This window comes from Tachysurus fulvidraco, chromosome 2 (assembly GCF_022655615.1).
Source record: "Tachysurus fulvidraco isolate hzauxx_2018 chromosome 2, HZAU_PFXX_2.0, whole genome shotgun sequence".
In the NCBI taxonomy this organism is placed as follows: domain Eukaryota; kingdom Metazoa; phylum Chordata; class Actinopteri; order Siluriformes; family Bagridae; genus Tachysurus; species Tachysurus fulvidraco.
Window position 1 is genome coordinate 1,907,759 of NC_062519.1, and position 16,972 is coordinate 1,924,730.

At 37.3% G+C, this 16,972-nt stretch overlaps 1 protein-coding gene across 4 annotated transcripts in view; it reads right to left on the reverse strand.

The window, feature by feature from the left end:
• Positions 1-16,972, reverse strand: part of pax7a (paired box 7a) — a 52,682-nt gene that overhangs the window by 27,679 nt on the left and 8,031 nt on the right. The gene's annotated exons all lie outside the window — the stretch shown is intronic.

Genomic DNA, 16,972 nt, shown 5'->3' on the forward strand with positions numbered 1-16,972 from the left:
ATTAGTATTTGCTCATCTCTGTCAGTGCTCGAGTTATCATGAGACACACATTTTGTGTGTTGTTTTAAAACATTCTATGAAAGTTACGATGTGCTGTTAGAGTAAAACAATACAAAGCTGTGAACAGATGATTTGGTTTTATTCCTCTGACACCGCAGCGATTTTTCAGCGATTACAATCACGATCACACGCTGTACTTTTTGTCCATTTGTAGTTACGTTTTCTGTCTTTTGTTCACCAGCCTCATTTTCTCCCGTAAAGTAAACACAATGCGTAAGTAAGTGTAAAAACCTCTTTTGTCCTAAAGAGCTGACACCGGAGACGACTTCCATAAACGTCTCCTTAGAGAAAACATTAACGGTTATTCTTTTTTGTTTTGATTTGTTTTTTTTGTTTGTTTGTTTTTTTTGTTAACGGAGCACCCGATGTTCTTGTGAATGATCCGTTACTATAGAAACAAAAAAACAAGAGCATTAATGTTAATATAAAGCTTTGATTTGAAGCTGCGTGACTGTCAGAGCTACTGATAGAGAAAACTAACCAGCACCTTCTGACCAATCAGGATCCACGATCCGGCAGCGCCGTATCTTGTTTTCGAGATGACGGAGAACCAGAACCTTTTATGAAATAAATCTTCTAGAGACATTCATCATTTTTCCCCATAAAGCTAACGAATAACTCGGTGAGAGAAACAGCCCAGTACATGCAGCAATTTATGCAGGAATATGGACATGTATACAAAATGGAAACACAATAAACACAAAAAAAATATCTGAAATAAAAAAACGCCGGGGTAAAGCCGAGGGAGTGCAATCACAGCAGTATTAATGTTGTGTTATCTTCACACGAGCCCAGGCTGCACTTCGTACCGGTTTTATTCATGTGTGGAGTCTTCAGAAGTATAATCCTGCCACTGAGCTCTGGAGGCCTGGGGACAGCGCTGGGAGGGTTATGGTAATCTACACAGGACACCTTGCCGTTCGGCGTCTCTCTCTTTCTCTCCACAGCGGCCCGAGGCTAGCCGCTCACAGGCAAGCGCTTCAAATAAGTACGTTTGATACTCTATTACTTCTGAGCCATTGAATTCCCTCACCACTCTTTGTGGTTTGGAGCTGCGGTTCAAAACATATTACATCAAATTGTACATTTAGTGTCTTTTTTTTTCTGTGCTTCCGTCAACGAGAGTTCAGATTTCGCTTCCGTTACGTCTCAAACAGAGTCTGTTTTTATCTGCCAAAATTGCATCACACTGCATTTCTGTCTGCATATTTACAGAGGTGGGTGCGAGTTAATGACAGAAAATGTTCACGTCGGTTTTTCTGGCGAGTGCGAGAACATAGACAGACGTGTTGCTCCGGGTTCTGTGGTCTTGCATCATCGCTAAGTGAAAAAAAAAACGATTGAAAGAAAGAGATGGATAGGACGAGAGCACCTTCCCCCGCAAGACCACAGCTGCGACAGGAGATGGCAAAGCTCCTTTTCAGTAGTGTGTGTGTGTGTGTGTGTGTGTGTGTGTGTGTGTGTGTGTGTGTGTGTGTGTGTGTGTGTGTGTGTGTGTTTGTGTGTCCTGCAAGGCTTCCAGCAGCCTGGACCACTTTATAGCAGCTTTCTTCTCTCTCAGCTCTCAGTTCAGCACTCATCATCCCCCAGTTCCCCAGCATCTGCCAGGAATACAAGAGCTGCATTACTGTGCCAACTGTGTCTGTCTGTCTGTCTGTCTGTCTGTCTGTCTGTCTGTCTGTCTGTTTGTCTGTCTGTCTGTCTGTCTGTCTGTCTGTTTGTCTGTCTTTCTGTCTGTCTGTTTGTCTGTCTGTCTGTCTGTGCATGTGTAAGCATGTTTTGGACATGCACCAGATTTCAAAACGCGAAAAAAAAAAAACTGTTAATAAAAAAAGAACAACCAAAAAACTGGCTGGGTCTCAATTCCAGCTCCGGAGTTTAATTAAGCAAGGAATTATGGGATTATATGGAGACTATCATTACAGGCCACTTGAGGAGTCTTCCCCGAACGTCTTTTTTTGTCTCCCCGATCCGAGGCTCGACGATTCTCAACGGATTACACGCGGCCGCAGGACATGAGTCCGCATTCATTAAATCAATTCTTGCGTCTTCCCGTCTTTTAATAAAGATTGATTTTTCCAGTGCACTCCAGCAAAAATACCCTTGAACATACAAACGTGGATGTGTACATATCTGGGAATATCCCTTTGTTGGTTTTCATGAGAATGTGGCACAGAGGGGTTTTTTTTGGCCGTTAAGGCACCATGACAACACTTGAGCTCACTGCAATGGGCCATAGATCACTTGCCAAAGTCACCTCGACCCCCTGTGTGTGTGCGTGTGTGTGTGTGTGTGTGTGTGTGTGTGTGTGTGTGTGTGTGTGTGTGTGTGTGTGAGGGGGAGTGGTGGCTATTTGCTGCTATGGTATTTTTTGCTCTACATCTTTCCACTTCTTTTCACTCTGCCTACAAACGTTCAGGTGTCTGTGTCTTCAGAATATTTACAAGATACTCAAAAACGTTTTTGCCTTCAAACATTCCTCTTTTGTCTGCTGTCCATAATTTCAGCTCTGTTTTTCCGTTGCCTGACCCTGACTGACTGCCCCGGATGTGAATCAGTGATTACTAAGCAGGCTCAGATCCAGGTCAGTGTTAACGCCTGATGTTCTGTAATATCCCTCATTTTATTCCTTTATGTTCTTTATGGCTGTTTTCCTGTTTTTCACAGGAAACAGAATTACAATTAGAATTATACAGAAGTATTTATCTCAAGCTGAATTGTACTGGAGTGCCATTTTTTTCATATGTAGTTCCATGATGTTGTAGACGGACCGTACGAATTTTAATCTACTTTTTTTTTTAAACGTCCACGGCTCAGAAGGAAATTTCAGAAGAACAGACAAAACATTCTGTACCTGTGATTAAAACCAGTGATTTAAAAGAAAGATCATTCATGCAGTCCAGTGGTGTGAATTTAAAAAAGCTTTGAGAAGTTCATATACACGCCCAGGACTGAAGGTCAACAGCCGCCTCCATGACAAAGAGCAAAAGATTATGGTAATGAAACAGACGCTAGCACTGATAGAGAAGAGAGGAGAAGAGAAGAGGAGAAAGAGAGAGAGAGAGAGAGAGAGAGAGAGAGAGAGAGAGAGAGAGAGAGAGAGAGAGAGAGAGAGAGAGAGAGGGGCATGTCTATCGCATTAAAATCCTCTGATTGGGATGATGGGTTTTATCACGGGACTGAAGATAGTGATAGTCTCCACTGGATTATGAAGTAAATTCTATGATGATGTCATACGACACATATCAGGTGTAATTAAGATCCGCTCTGTTTTGTATCTTAAACAAACACATGGGAGGTTTGGGTACATTTGCTAGTCCTTGTTTACTGCCAGAAGTGATAAAATGTCAGCTAATTATCACCTCCAGTGAAAGTAGAATCCCGGCGGATGATGAGGTCAATGCACAAACACTTCTCCCTGTTTTAAAACAATAAGGTACATCCCGATTAATCCCACACATAATGACTTTGCTGTAATTCCATTTGAAGGTTGTGGGGATATTGATAAACGCCAGCTCACTTATCAAGCAATTAAAGTCTAATTATGTTGCATTCAGTCAGCGCTACAGCCAGGATGTACCCCTCCAGGGCCCAATGCCATCTTTAACTAAATATTGACGTGAGGCAGAATTTAATTTGGCTCGAATCAGGTGCAAACCAGATGTCTGGATGAGTTTAAGATTCACGCCTCATTCGACAGCAACTCCTCATGGAGCAGTGAGAGGCGCAGAGAGATAAAGTTGTGCCAAAGACAAAGAAGTGTGTTAGTGAATTGAATATTCTCATTAATTAAGAGAAAGCTTCTCATGCGGAATCATTTAGACTGCTAATGTTCCACAAATGAATTTAAAAGAATCTATTTGGAGATTTAGGAATCATTTGAAATGATTAAATGCGACAAAGAAATACAATCTTTGGTATTTGTCGAAGTTTGTGTGTAGGTTTGTATCACTATACAATGCTATACTACACAGTACATTACTATACTTATAACTATCGTGTGACATTAGGAGGAAAATCAATATACAATCTTATGTATAAACTTATTAATATACAAACACGTTGCTCTATACCACACTATACTATGCTAAACTGCAGTCTACTATACTACACTATACTACACTATTCTATACTACATTACACTACACTATACTACACTATACTACACTATACTAAACGGCTATATACTATACTATACTACACTATACTACACTATACTAAACGACTATATACTATACTATACTACACTATACTACACTATTCAATACTACATTACACTACACTATACTACACTATACTACACTATACTAAACGGCTATATACTATACTATACTACACTATACTACACTATACTAAACGACTATATACTATACTATACTACACTATACTACACTATTCAATACTACATTACACTACACTATACTACACTATACTACACTATACTAAACGGCTATATACTATACTATACTACACTATACTACACTATACTAAACGACTATATACTATACTATACTACACTATACTACACTATTCAATACTACATTACACTACACTATACTACACTATACTACACTATACTAAACGGCTATATACTATACTATACTACACTATACTACACTATACTAAACGACTATATACTATACTATACTACACTATACTACACTATTCTATACTACATTACACTACACTATACTACACTATACTAAACAACTATATACTATACTATACTACACTACATTACACTATACTGCACTATACTATACTACATTACACTATACTAAACGACTTTATACTATACTATACTACACTATACAGTACACTACACTATGCTATGCTACACCACGCTATACTGCGCTATGCTACATTATGCTACACTACACTATACTATACATTACATTATACACTAGTATACTATACTACACTATACTATACTACATTACACTATACACTACTATACTATACTACACTATACTATACTATACATTACATTATACACTACTATACTATACTACACTACACTATACTATACTACATTACACTATACACTACTATACTATACTACACTATACTATACTACATTACACTATACACTACTATACTATACTACACTATACTATACTATACATTACATTATACACTACTATACTATACTACACTATACTATACTACATTACACTATACACTACTATACTATACTACACTATACTATACTACATTACACTATACACTACTATACTATACTACACTATACTATACTACATTACACTATACACTACTATACTATACTACATTACACTATACTACACTATACGACACTATAATAAACGATTATACACTATACTATAATACACTATCCTGTACTGCAGTACACTACACTACACTACACTACGCTATGCTACACTATAATATACTATTATATACTACACTATACTATAGTACACTATACTACACTGCACTATACTATACTACACTATACTATACTGCACTACACTATACTACGCTACACTATACTATAATATACTATACTATACTACACTACACTACACTACACTACACTATACTACACTACACTATACTACACTACACTATACTACGCTACACTATACTACGCTACACTATGCTATAATATACTATACTATACTACACTACACTACACTATACTACACTACACTATACTACACTACACTATACTATACTACACTACACTATAAACTATACTATACTACACTACACTATACTACACTATACTACACTATACTACACTTTTCTACACTACACTATACTACACTACACTATAAACTATACTATACTATACTATACTACACTGCACTATACTATACTACACTTTTCTACACTACACTATACTATACTATACTATACTATACAATACTACACTACTATACCATACTACATTACACTATACACTACTATACTATACTACACTATACTATACTACATTACACTATACTACACTACACTATACTATACTATACTACACTATACTATACTACACTATACTATACTACACTATATTATACTACACTATACTACAAAAGATATTAGAAGGAAAGCAAAGCACAAGAAAGAAATAAAATCTGTCATAAAGAAACAGATCATCCAGCAACACGTCTGAAACAAAGGACTAAAAACACGACTGCGTTCATTAAATCAAATTTTCCCATTTAAACCTGGATATTCAGTAGCTTTTTAATTAAAAAATCCAAACACTTCCTTCCTACAGAGTCTTTATTTTTGTCAAAATGATAAACCTCAGTAGCCTCGCTGTTCTTTATGACAAACACAGTAACTAAGAAAACGTCTAAGCCAGCACAGGGTTTATAAAGCTAGTCCGGTACAGCCGCTGAGCTCCTGTTCAAACTCCTGCACACGTGCTGCCCTGACTCCAGGCAGATGGGATATCCATCACAAGTCTCCAAACTCCTCCTCTGACCTCCCAGTAGCCTTTTTCTTCCCCGTCTCTCAGCCCTTCTCTCTCACCCCATCTCTCAAGGGGCCTTTTGCAGCGGCGGTCCTGACTAAATGTGAAGTAATAGAGCCTTGATCAACTCCACCTCACAGCTGGACACTTCATAAAAAGACATTCCAGCGGTGAGGTTCAGGTCCACAGATGAATGCGCAGGGGATAAATGCACACGTCAGGAAAATTGTCTAACCTTTTTCCTCAGAGGTTACGTACGTTTAAAAATACTACATGTTAAACCGTTCAGGTCTCATTACACAGCAAATTATCCAGAAAAGAATCACGACAGCTTTCCATTCAGACCGCAAAATGAGGAATCCACGCCTTCTAAATGAGTCTTTACCTTGAGTTAACAAAAGCAGATGATAATATTTATGTTCATTATGTAAGACACAACACTGTAAGATAAAATCTAAAAAAAAATCTCAAGGCATTATGCTGTTATAATGCTGTTATAAGGCTGTAGAGACTCCATCCATGAATGTTCAATAAATCTCTATGTCCTCACTGAAAATTTCACCTGATCGACACTTACAGATGTTTTATGATCTGTTCAAATAGAGCATCAACCAGTAATGTCAGTAATGACTTCAGTACTCCAGACATTTAACACATCACCGATTTCTAGCATGTGAAAAATTAACAAAAGAAGTGGCTACAGGGGCAAACACCCCCCCACACATACACTACTGAACAGAGCCTGATACCGCAAAGATCAACCTTGATCTCACATTGCATCAGCTACCAGAAATAAATCTAATTTCAGAATTGAGTTTAATACAATTTAACAGCGTCCAAGCTCAAAAAGAGTGTTAAAGATCGATGTTTGGGGGGGGGGGGGGCAATTGAATAGGACACTGGAGGTAGAAGCACAGATTTCACCATCACCCAAAATCCTGTGAATTAGTCAGGGATAAATGATGATGAAAGGCTTCCATGACATGGTGAGAGGGCGGTAGAGGCGGCTCGAGCCTCGTCTGCGACGCCTGCCTTTGAATCAGCATTAGCTTGACATTACGGCAAGATTCCATGGAGCCTTATTTTAATACCGTAACCAATGGCCTCGATATCAGCTGTAGCTACCTCGCAAACTACCCAAGACAGAGGGACAAAAAAACAGACGGGGCTTCTTTTTTTTTTTTCTCGCAGTGAGGCATTAGCTCATAATGGCTCATTTTGAAAAGCGTATTAGTTCCAGGATAATTACAAACAGGTCCTCACACATGCTATTTTGCAGGGACGAGACGTGAAGCAGCGGATGACACCAGTTGATTGTAAATGACAACCACCACCGGCACCACCACCACCACCACCACCACCGCCGCCAACATCTCTGTAATTACGGGACCAAAATAACAACGCAAAAATAATCTCTTCCCATCTTTATTTGTTTGGTTTACATATTTATTTGGTGCTTGCCATTGTGCGACTTCTTGGTGCAGTCACGCTTTTTGTCAGTCACGTCAGAATGCCTTCATTACACAAACGGATCCCAAAACGAGACATCTGATCTGATTTACTATCTCTGACGTCCATCTGCCATCCTGCGTATCTCTCTAGCTTGGGGCCTGAATATAAACACGAATCTTTCCCAGATAAACCTTAGATACTGGTGTGCCTATAAAGAAGAAGAAGAAGAAGAAGAAGAAGAAGAAGAAGAAGAAGAAGAAGAAGAAGAAGAAGAAGAAGATAGAATACTGCATCTGTAGAAAGAATTTGTAGCAATATATCTGTACAGAAAGAAAGAAAGAAAGAAAGAAAGAAAGAAAGAAAGAAGACTAGCCTAGCAAACACGACAGTAGGTTTGTAAATGTATGTAGACTGCAAGCATCTCCGTATTTCCTGACTTTTTATCCCAACTCACACCAGTGATTCAGACTAAGTTTAATCCACACTGCACTAAAACGATGTGTGTCTTTAAACTGGCTCTAAACACTTGTAGGAAGCTTGAGCATCAGTAGGTCACATGACCATAAAACGGATGTATTAAAAACAATTACTTCATTTACATTTACCTCATCTGAGATACTGTACTTTTATCCAAAGGATATGGAAATGTTAAGTAGTAAGGATTGGGAACAGTTTCTGGGATTGGGTTCCTGGAGAGAACTGGGATCAGTGGAAGGGATTGGGAACACTGGCAGGAGTTGGGAACAGTGGCTAGGTTTTGGATTAGTGGCAGGAATTGGATTCCTGGTAGGGATTGATTTTGTTGACAGGGAATGGGAACATTGGCATGGACTGGGATCAGTGACAGTGACTGAAAAGAGTAGCAGGGACTTAAACTCACCACCTTCTGATCAGTAGCCAGTCCCTGGGACTCGGTGACAGTGGAACTATTTTATAGTTCTGAGTTTAAGACCTGGTTTTGTTAGGAAAGTAAAAATTATTGAAAAAATCAAGGGAACTCACAGTTCCAGCAGGATATAACAGAAGGGAGGCAAAGTATGGAATATTTCCAGACAGGACTAAAATCCCAGAGATAGATCAGTAAATTTCATTTACTTCACCACTGCTATTAAAAATAATCCTGTCCGGATAGGGCTTTGGTGTATGGCTCTCTCTTCAGAACTATGGACTGAGCCTTGTTGTCAAAACCTTTCTCTCTCTCATCTATCAGCTTTATCGAATTACCGACATTCTTGCATTCACAGACATCGGTATAAAACTCTCATCCATTAGAAATGACAAGAGAGAAAGGAGAAGAAAAAAATAAAAAGGGGAGTGGAGGGTCTATAATCTTTGGCTCCCACAACAAACAATCAGACCTTTTTCTTTAAAGGAGGTAAAAAAGAGGAGGTTTTTAACGGGTGAGAGAGAAAGAGAGAGAAAGAGAGAGAGAGAGAGAGAGAGAGAGAGAATGAGGGTGAGAGAAGCTGCAGAGACACTGCTCTTTTATGGTTCCTGTCATGTGTGTGAAGACGCTGAGAGGTCGGAGGAGAGCGGGCCCGGGGCCTCTCGGCTCCTTTAGCACCGCATAGACGCCGCACACCAGGGGGCCATTACAGCCTGAATAGGGCCCTGACAGGGCCGTGCAGCTTGGTGGGGTATCGATAAACGCTGACATATTGACTCCCTGTGCCCAAGCTCCAGGGGACATGCATGCCTGAATATAAAGTGTGAAGGGCTTGTAGGGTGGGATTATCTCTCCCCAGCACCAACACCATCACCACCACCTTTCATCCTTAAAATTGTTCGTAAAGCACAATCACATAAAAAACGGATTCTTCTGAAATGATGTCCCAAACGAATCGTACTCCTACAGTATCAAGAAGTCTCAGATGACAGACCCTGGCACCAGCTAGAATAATACACTACATGTTTCTCCCAGCGGTGTTCATCCTGAGGTCAACCACTCTGACACTCACACTACACTTACCAATATAAAGGCTCTCTGTCAGGGTGTGTGGTTCTATGATGGCCCTTTAACATCACTGGAACTTTTCCACTGCACTGAAGGTCCTTTGCAGTGGAAAAAGTTTCTATAGGCTATAAAAATGTTCTTTATGGTGCTAAGTAAAAATAGAGTCTTTCGGGAACTATTTACCGAAAGGTTCTTTGAGGAACTAGAATGGTTCTTCTACAGCAACACTGTGAAAAACCTTTTTGGTTTGTCCTTATCCCTTTTTTTTAGACAGTAAATGCCAATTTTCTATTTTCATTAAACAAACAAACAAACAAACAAACAAACAAACAAACAAACAAACAAACAAACAAATAAATAAATAAATAAGGTTTTACGATGTCGGTTCCCTGCTAATTAATTAAGAAACACAACAAAGGTCAGAAAAATGCAAATCTAGTGTCTTAGAAAATGCCCCTGTATGATGGGATTTTTAGACACGGCACCTGAGTTCCAACAATAACCTTTTAAAAACGTTCAAATTAATAAGCTCTTTATTTTAAACCAGGATGCAAGACTTGGGTGGCTCTGAAACACCTCCTAGATACTTCCTGCATGTTTCTGTATGAAAAAACTCACCTGAATCACACTAGAAAAACATTTCTGGTCCTAGTATGTGTGGTGTGTGTGTGTGTGTGTGTGTGTGTGTGTGTGTGTGTGTGTGTGTGTGTGTGTGTGTGTGTGTGTGTGTGTGTGTGTGTGTGTGTGTGTGTGTGTGTGTGTGTGTGGCCGAAGGAGGACGGTCAGACGTTAAATGAAAATAATGAAGCTTCCACTTGTGAAGGGGATCAGAAGCATAAAATGGGCGATGTTATGGCCCTAAGTAGCATGCGCTAATGGTGATTTTAAAGCAGCCGAGCATGATGTGAATGAGTCTAATTCATCAGTGTTCAGACTACACGCACGGCTCCAAACTTAATTAGTGTTGCCCATTATGTAGGGCAGTTTTTCTCCATTGTAATGAAATTAGAGAGGAAATTCCTGTTGTCTTTTCCACTGCGGCTCGGTGGTAAACAAGCGGCTCGAAAATAATCCGGGACGCCGTGCCCGACTGTGCCAGCTGTCAGAACTGGCAGGCAGTGAAAATCAGAGGCGACAAAAAGTTCCCAGTTATTTACAGGACAGTGTTACAGGACACTCTGAGGAGGATCTTACAGGTGTGTGACCTCTGAACGTGGACAGGGGAAGAGGGTCATGTCCATCATTTTTACATCTTTAACCCTTTCCAGCTGCTAGCAGAGCTTAAAAAATAAATTCTATACTAATTATTAATATAACTATGAAAACATTAACATATCATGCAATTATGGTTAATAATAATAATAATAATAATAATAATAATTGCAACAACAACAACAACAACAACAATAATAATAATAATAATAATAATAATAATAATAATAATAATAATAATAATAATAATAATCACCATCATCATCATCATCATCATTGAAAATCCTACATTTTTTTTAGGTTTTACTGAATATCTGAACTTTTTGTAAATAAAAAGAAATATGATTTTTTTAATTACTTAATTTGGGGAGGATCAATATAAATGCAGCAAGTACAATTTTAAACTAATCATTTTCAAATGATTATTATTATTTATTTACTATAAAAAAGAAAAACAATTATTATTTGCCTGTTGAAAATTGAAAGTTTTTATTTATTTTTTCCCCATTAAAATGCTTTTAAAATGAAATGAGCAAATCTGTGTAACATATTACACAAGAACAACAATTTTAATAATAATAATAATAATAATAATAATAATAATAATAATAATAATAATAATAATAATAATAAATAAACTTTTATTTTAAAGACAAAATAGAAGCACTCATAAAACACTTGGTTTATGAGTAAAAGATAAAATTTTCACATTTGCAATAGAAACAAAAGATTATTATATTATAAGCACATAATTTCGAACATTTCTGAAGTTGTTTACTTTAATAAAGCCTAAAAATGCTATCAGAATCATATTTTTTACACTGAAACAGGAGACCGTGACAGAATATTGTGATTTAAGTGCTTTCTCTGTATCTCATGGCTGGAGATGTGTTTTAAATGGATTTTAAGGCATTCTGTTTGCTAAGAAACTTATTCCATTTAAACACCAGAAAGTAAAGAAATACCAACTGCTCATGAGACGCTGCACTGTTTCTGGAGTTATCTGTATTTCACAGTGCTGTACATAACGAAATGGCTTTCAGGGGAGAAGATAGAGGTGTTTCTAACGCATGCGTCTGTACAGGGATGTGTCACACAACAGAAACGACATCACTCCTGAAGCAGAGTAAAAAAAAAACACTTAAGACTTTGTGGCTTAATGAGGATGAAAGTAATTAGAAGAAAGAAGAAAGCAATAACATTCACACCCAAAAGGCAACAAATACAAAATGAGACCCCGATGAAAACACTCGACAGGATGCGTGTTTCACACAAACCCCCTGAAACAAAGAACCCTTCTCTTTCTGTTCGCTTTCCGAGAGCTGTTTCGAGTGTGTAACAAGAAATCAACTCTAAAAGATCCAATTTAATCGGAATTGCCTCCACTTTAAGATCAAAATATAGCTGGAAGTCACAAAACCCCTTTGGGAATTTATTTCCAATGCTGAGGACCCTCATCCTGTCCAGGAATTACCAGACAGAGACGGAGACGGATTGGAGGAGAAATGGCCTTTAGAGACGTCATTTTCTCTCGTCAAGGCCAACACCTAGTTGAAAGTGACAAATGTTTTTTCCTTTCCTCCGGTCTTCTTTCTCCTGTTTGGGAAAAGGTCTTGTCTAATGAAAGGGAAGACGTACGATCCCGAGGCCATATCGACCCGACAAGAAGCCGATTCTGTCCCATCACACACGTCTGTTCTTAAGGCGCTCATTATATGACACAGCCTGCTCTGAGCCCAGCTCATGAGGAACATGTCTTTAGCTGAACTCTGAAGTGAGCCAAGCCTAAATTGGATTGCCGATACAGACAGCTCCAGGAGAAGAGGCTTGAGATATTAAAGAAGAAAGCGACAATTGAGAAGAAAGACGAGAACCATCAGAGCTCTGCTTCTTTAATGGAAGCATTATTGATCTTTTCATCATCTGCTACTTTTAACTTGTTTGTTTAGAGGAGCTTTATCCCTGCTAATAGCTGCTTCTGTGCGTAATCTCCCTCACTTTGGGTCGTGCCTCCACACATCCAACAACCCCTCTAAATCTTTTGTGTGTGTTTGTGTGTGTGTGTGTGTGTGTGTGTGTGTGTGTGTGTGTGTGTGTGTGTGTGTGTGTGTGTGTGTGTGTGTGTGTGTGTGTGTGTTGGGGTTCTGCTTCTGTGAGACAATTGTGTTGATAATGTGGACACCTGCCAGAGTGAGGAGAGATAAAATCGCCACACAACACCATCACTTCTTTACCTGATGATGTTTTGTACTTGACCATTTTCACTGGCATCCAGCAATTAAAGAGAAATATTGTATTTTTTATTTGTATGTTTATAAATGTATAAAACGCACGACTTTTGTATCAGTTTGCCTGCACAGATGCACCGATGCACCAATGCACCTATTTACTTTGGCACCAATGTGAGAATGTTTATGCTGGCAATAAACTGAACTGAGAGGGGGGGGGGGGGGAATAAAATCTAAAATATTTCTGATATAATTTTTTTTTTTAGTAAATGCTTTTCATATCGTCTCTGTTTTAGGAGAGTTACCTTGATTATAAAGCTGTCACTCATAATGAAAACATAAAAAGGGGGGGAAATGAACAGAATAAAGAAAATCACTGAACTAAACCCTGCGTCCATCAGAACTACAGCTATCAAACCTCATCCAACACTGATACACACTGCACTCCTTCTCTCTCTCTCTCTCTCTCTCTCTCTCTCTCTCTCTCTCTCTCTCTCTCTCTCTCTCTCTCTCTCTCTCTCTCTCTCTCCCTGTCTCTGTCTTTAACGTGTTGCTGTCCAGCCCAATCGTGTCAGTTTGAAGCCTCCATTCAAAAGTATTCATGCATCTGCCTTTGTGCCACAATGGCCTCTAGTTTATAAACTGTCTGCTTGCTGGGCCGCGGCCTTCAGTCCACATTGTCTTCTTCGCCTTAATAAACTTTTTGAAGGAGTTCATCAACTTGTCTGAATAGTGCACTGAGTCTGAAGACACAAAGTAACAGAGGGCTCCTTTTTTCCTAACCCTCCTCCCTTCTTTTTTCTTTCTTTCTCACTTTCTTTCTCTCTCTCTCTTTCCCTCTTTTTTTTGCCGTAGCAGTTTGTCGGACAATGCGGAGAGGAGCCTGTCAGACTTCAGAGAGGTCTCAGACCCGACACAAGAACAAAAAGAGGCAGCATTCAATTACAGAACAAAATGCTTTTCATTAAAAAAAGGGAGGAAGAAGACAATTGAATTTTCTCTCCATTCAAGCAGCACGGAGGATGATTCAATGATTCGAGCTTTCCTCGATATCTTATTCACGAAGTGAAAGAGAAACGCACAAAGTCTAAGAGAATAGGGTGCAAATAATAAAATACATACAAAGAATCCAAAGAAGAGGAGACGCGTCCTAAATATTCAGAGCAGTGCAAAAGAAAGAAAGAGATTTACTTCAACAAACTGAACAGCATTTCATTATTTATTTAGAATTCTTTTTTTATATAATAATGAAATTCCACTAGGAAGATTTTGTTATTTGTATAGAGTTCAATATATAGAAAATGCATTTTAGTAGTTTTCAATAAGTCCCTGGAACATTTGGAGGCTAATTAAATTGGGCTTGACAGAGAAAAGAGGAAAATGGGGAATAATTTAAACAGGTTTTTAAATTTAATTTAAGATTATTTGTATGGATGTTTTATCCGTTCAGGATTTACAGTCACTCCAAAAATATTGATGAATCTAGATATGATTTCTTCTTCTTCTTCTTCTTCTTCTTCTTCTTATTATTATTATTATTATTATTATTATTATTATTATTATTATTATTCTTATTATTATTACCTATTGTATTTTAAATCATTTTTTTGTTAGTTTATTATTGTATTAATGTTCCTGACACCCTTTAAGAGGCAGTATAAATTTTAGAGCACCGGTAATTTTTTAATGCTGGCTATAAGCCATTAATCCGCAGTTACACCTTTAAAATGTGTGAAAACTTTAAGGTCTTAAAGGCACTTCCACCCTATAATTAATTTCATACCCAATTAGTTTAGGATGGCCACATGCTGGCCACATATCACCTCTCTCTCTCTCTCTCTCTCTCTCTCTCTCTCTCTCTCTCTCTCTCTCTCTCTCTCTCTCTCTCTCTCTCTCTCTCTCTCACTCTCTCTCTCTCTCTCTAGTCATGAAGTCAACACACCTCCTAACACCCTTCTTGCTGCTGAGCACTAAAGTGTGTAAATGCCAGAAGTACTTCAATCCGCCCACTAACACACTAACACACTCGGCAGAGGGCTTCATGTCATGTTAGTGCGGCTCACAACGCCTCTGTATTAAGATTTTTTAACATCGTTTTCACAGTGGGATTAAGCAATAATAATAATAATAATAATAATAATAATAATAATAATAATAATAATAATAATAATAATAATAGATTTACAGAAAGTGTCACAGAAACGTCATATGTAAATAACCCTGTGGGTCACACCGTTATTCTTAGACACTACACATCAATTGTTCGCAAATTATTATTATTATTATTATTATTATTATTATTATTATTATTATTATTATTATTATTATTATTATTATTATTATTATTATTTTACACGGGTTAATATTAGGCATGCGGAGATTTCACGTGTCAGTCACGTGATACATCATAACGTGTAACTTCACGTTATATCATAGAATCATGTGATTTCTGCTAGATTATTATTATTATTATTATTATTATTATTATTATTATTATTATTATTATTATTATTATTATACATTCTGCGTTTGTTGGTATCCACAACATGTCTATTAGAAGGCGTTATTAAACTTATATTATTCTAAATATATTATCAAATTAAATACTTCTATAAACTCATTATTGTCCTGTGAGTGCATCACTAAAGTCTCCAGTCATTAAATTAATTATATAAATACTGTTATTATGTTGAAAATAAATACATTTTTATTGTAGAATATATTATTACAAATCACATAATTATGAATATCTCTAAATATACCTAATAATATAAAGCTTTAATTCCGGATGCTCATGCTGCTATGCTACTGAATACATGTCAGAGCAAAAGTCTTCTTGGATTTATATTCATTGCACAGTAGATTAGACAATCTGCGCATGTCAAAATCAATTGCACACACTGATCCTCCAGAACCATTAACACACTCGGAAGCCTCTAAACACTCCGCCTAACACTCTAACAGCTCATGGGGGAATTAATGGACACTCACCGCCATAAACATGTCTAATAAAAACTCATCTAGAGACACTTCGACAGGTTGATCAGACGTTTGATGGACTTGAATTAATTAACCAAAACAGGACGTTTTGGTGTGTTACAGAAATCCCTTTAACAGCAGGAATTTGAATATATAATTAAATTCCTATAATAAAACGGAGAAATGTTATGTTCCTGCGCATCTACACAGCTAATCTTGACAAAGCCACTGTTGCTCTGCTTTAACTTGCGTTTTTCTCACCATTCTTTTTTTCTGCTGAGCAGATATAAATATAAATATTTCAGTTAGCTTTCAGTGCCTAAATAAAAAAAACAAAACTATCGGAAAGCACTGCTGCGTTTAAAAATATAACTGCAATCAATATTTAGATTTATTTACTAGCAAACAAAAATATCAATTAAAGCAGAAATTATCAGTAAACGGCTACAAATATTATATTAGATATCATATAAGGAGAAAAAAGTAGGACCTTTAACAACAACAACAATAATAATAATAATAATAATAATAATAATAATAATAATAATAATAATAATACGTATTATTATTATTATTATTATTATTATAATTATTATTATTATTATATATAATTTTATTCTTACCTTTATTCTGAATCATCATTGTCCA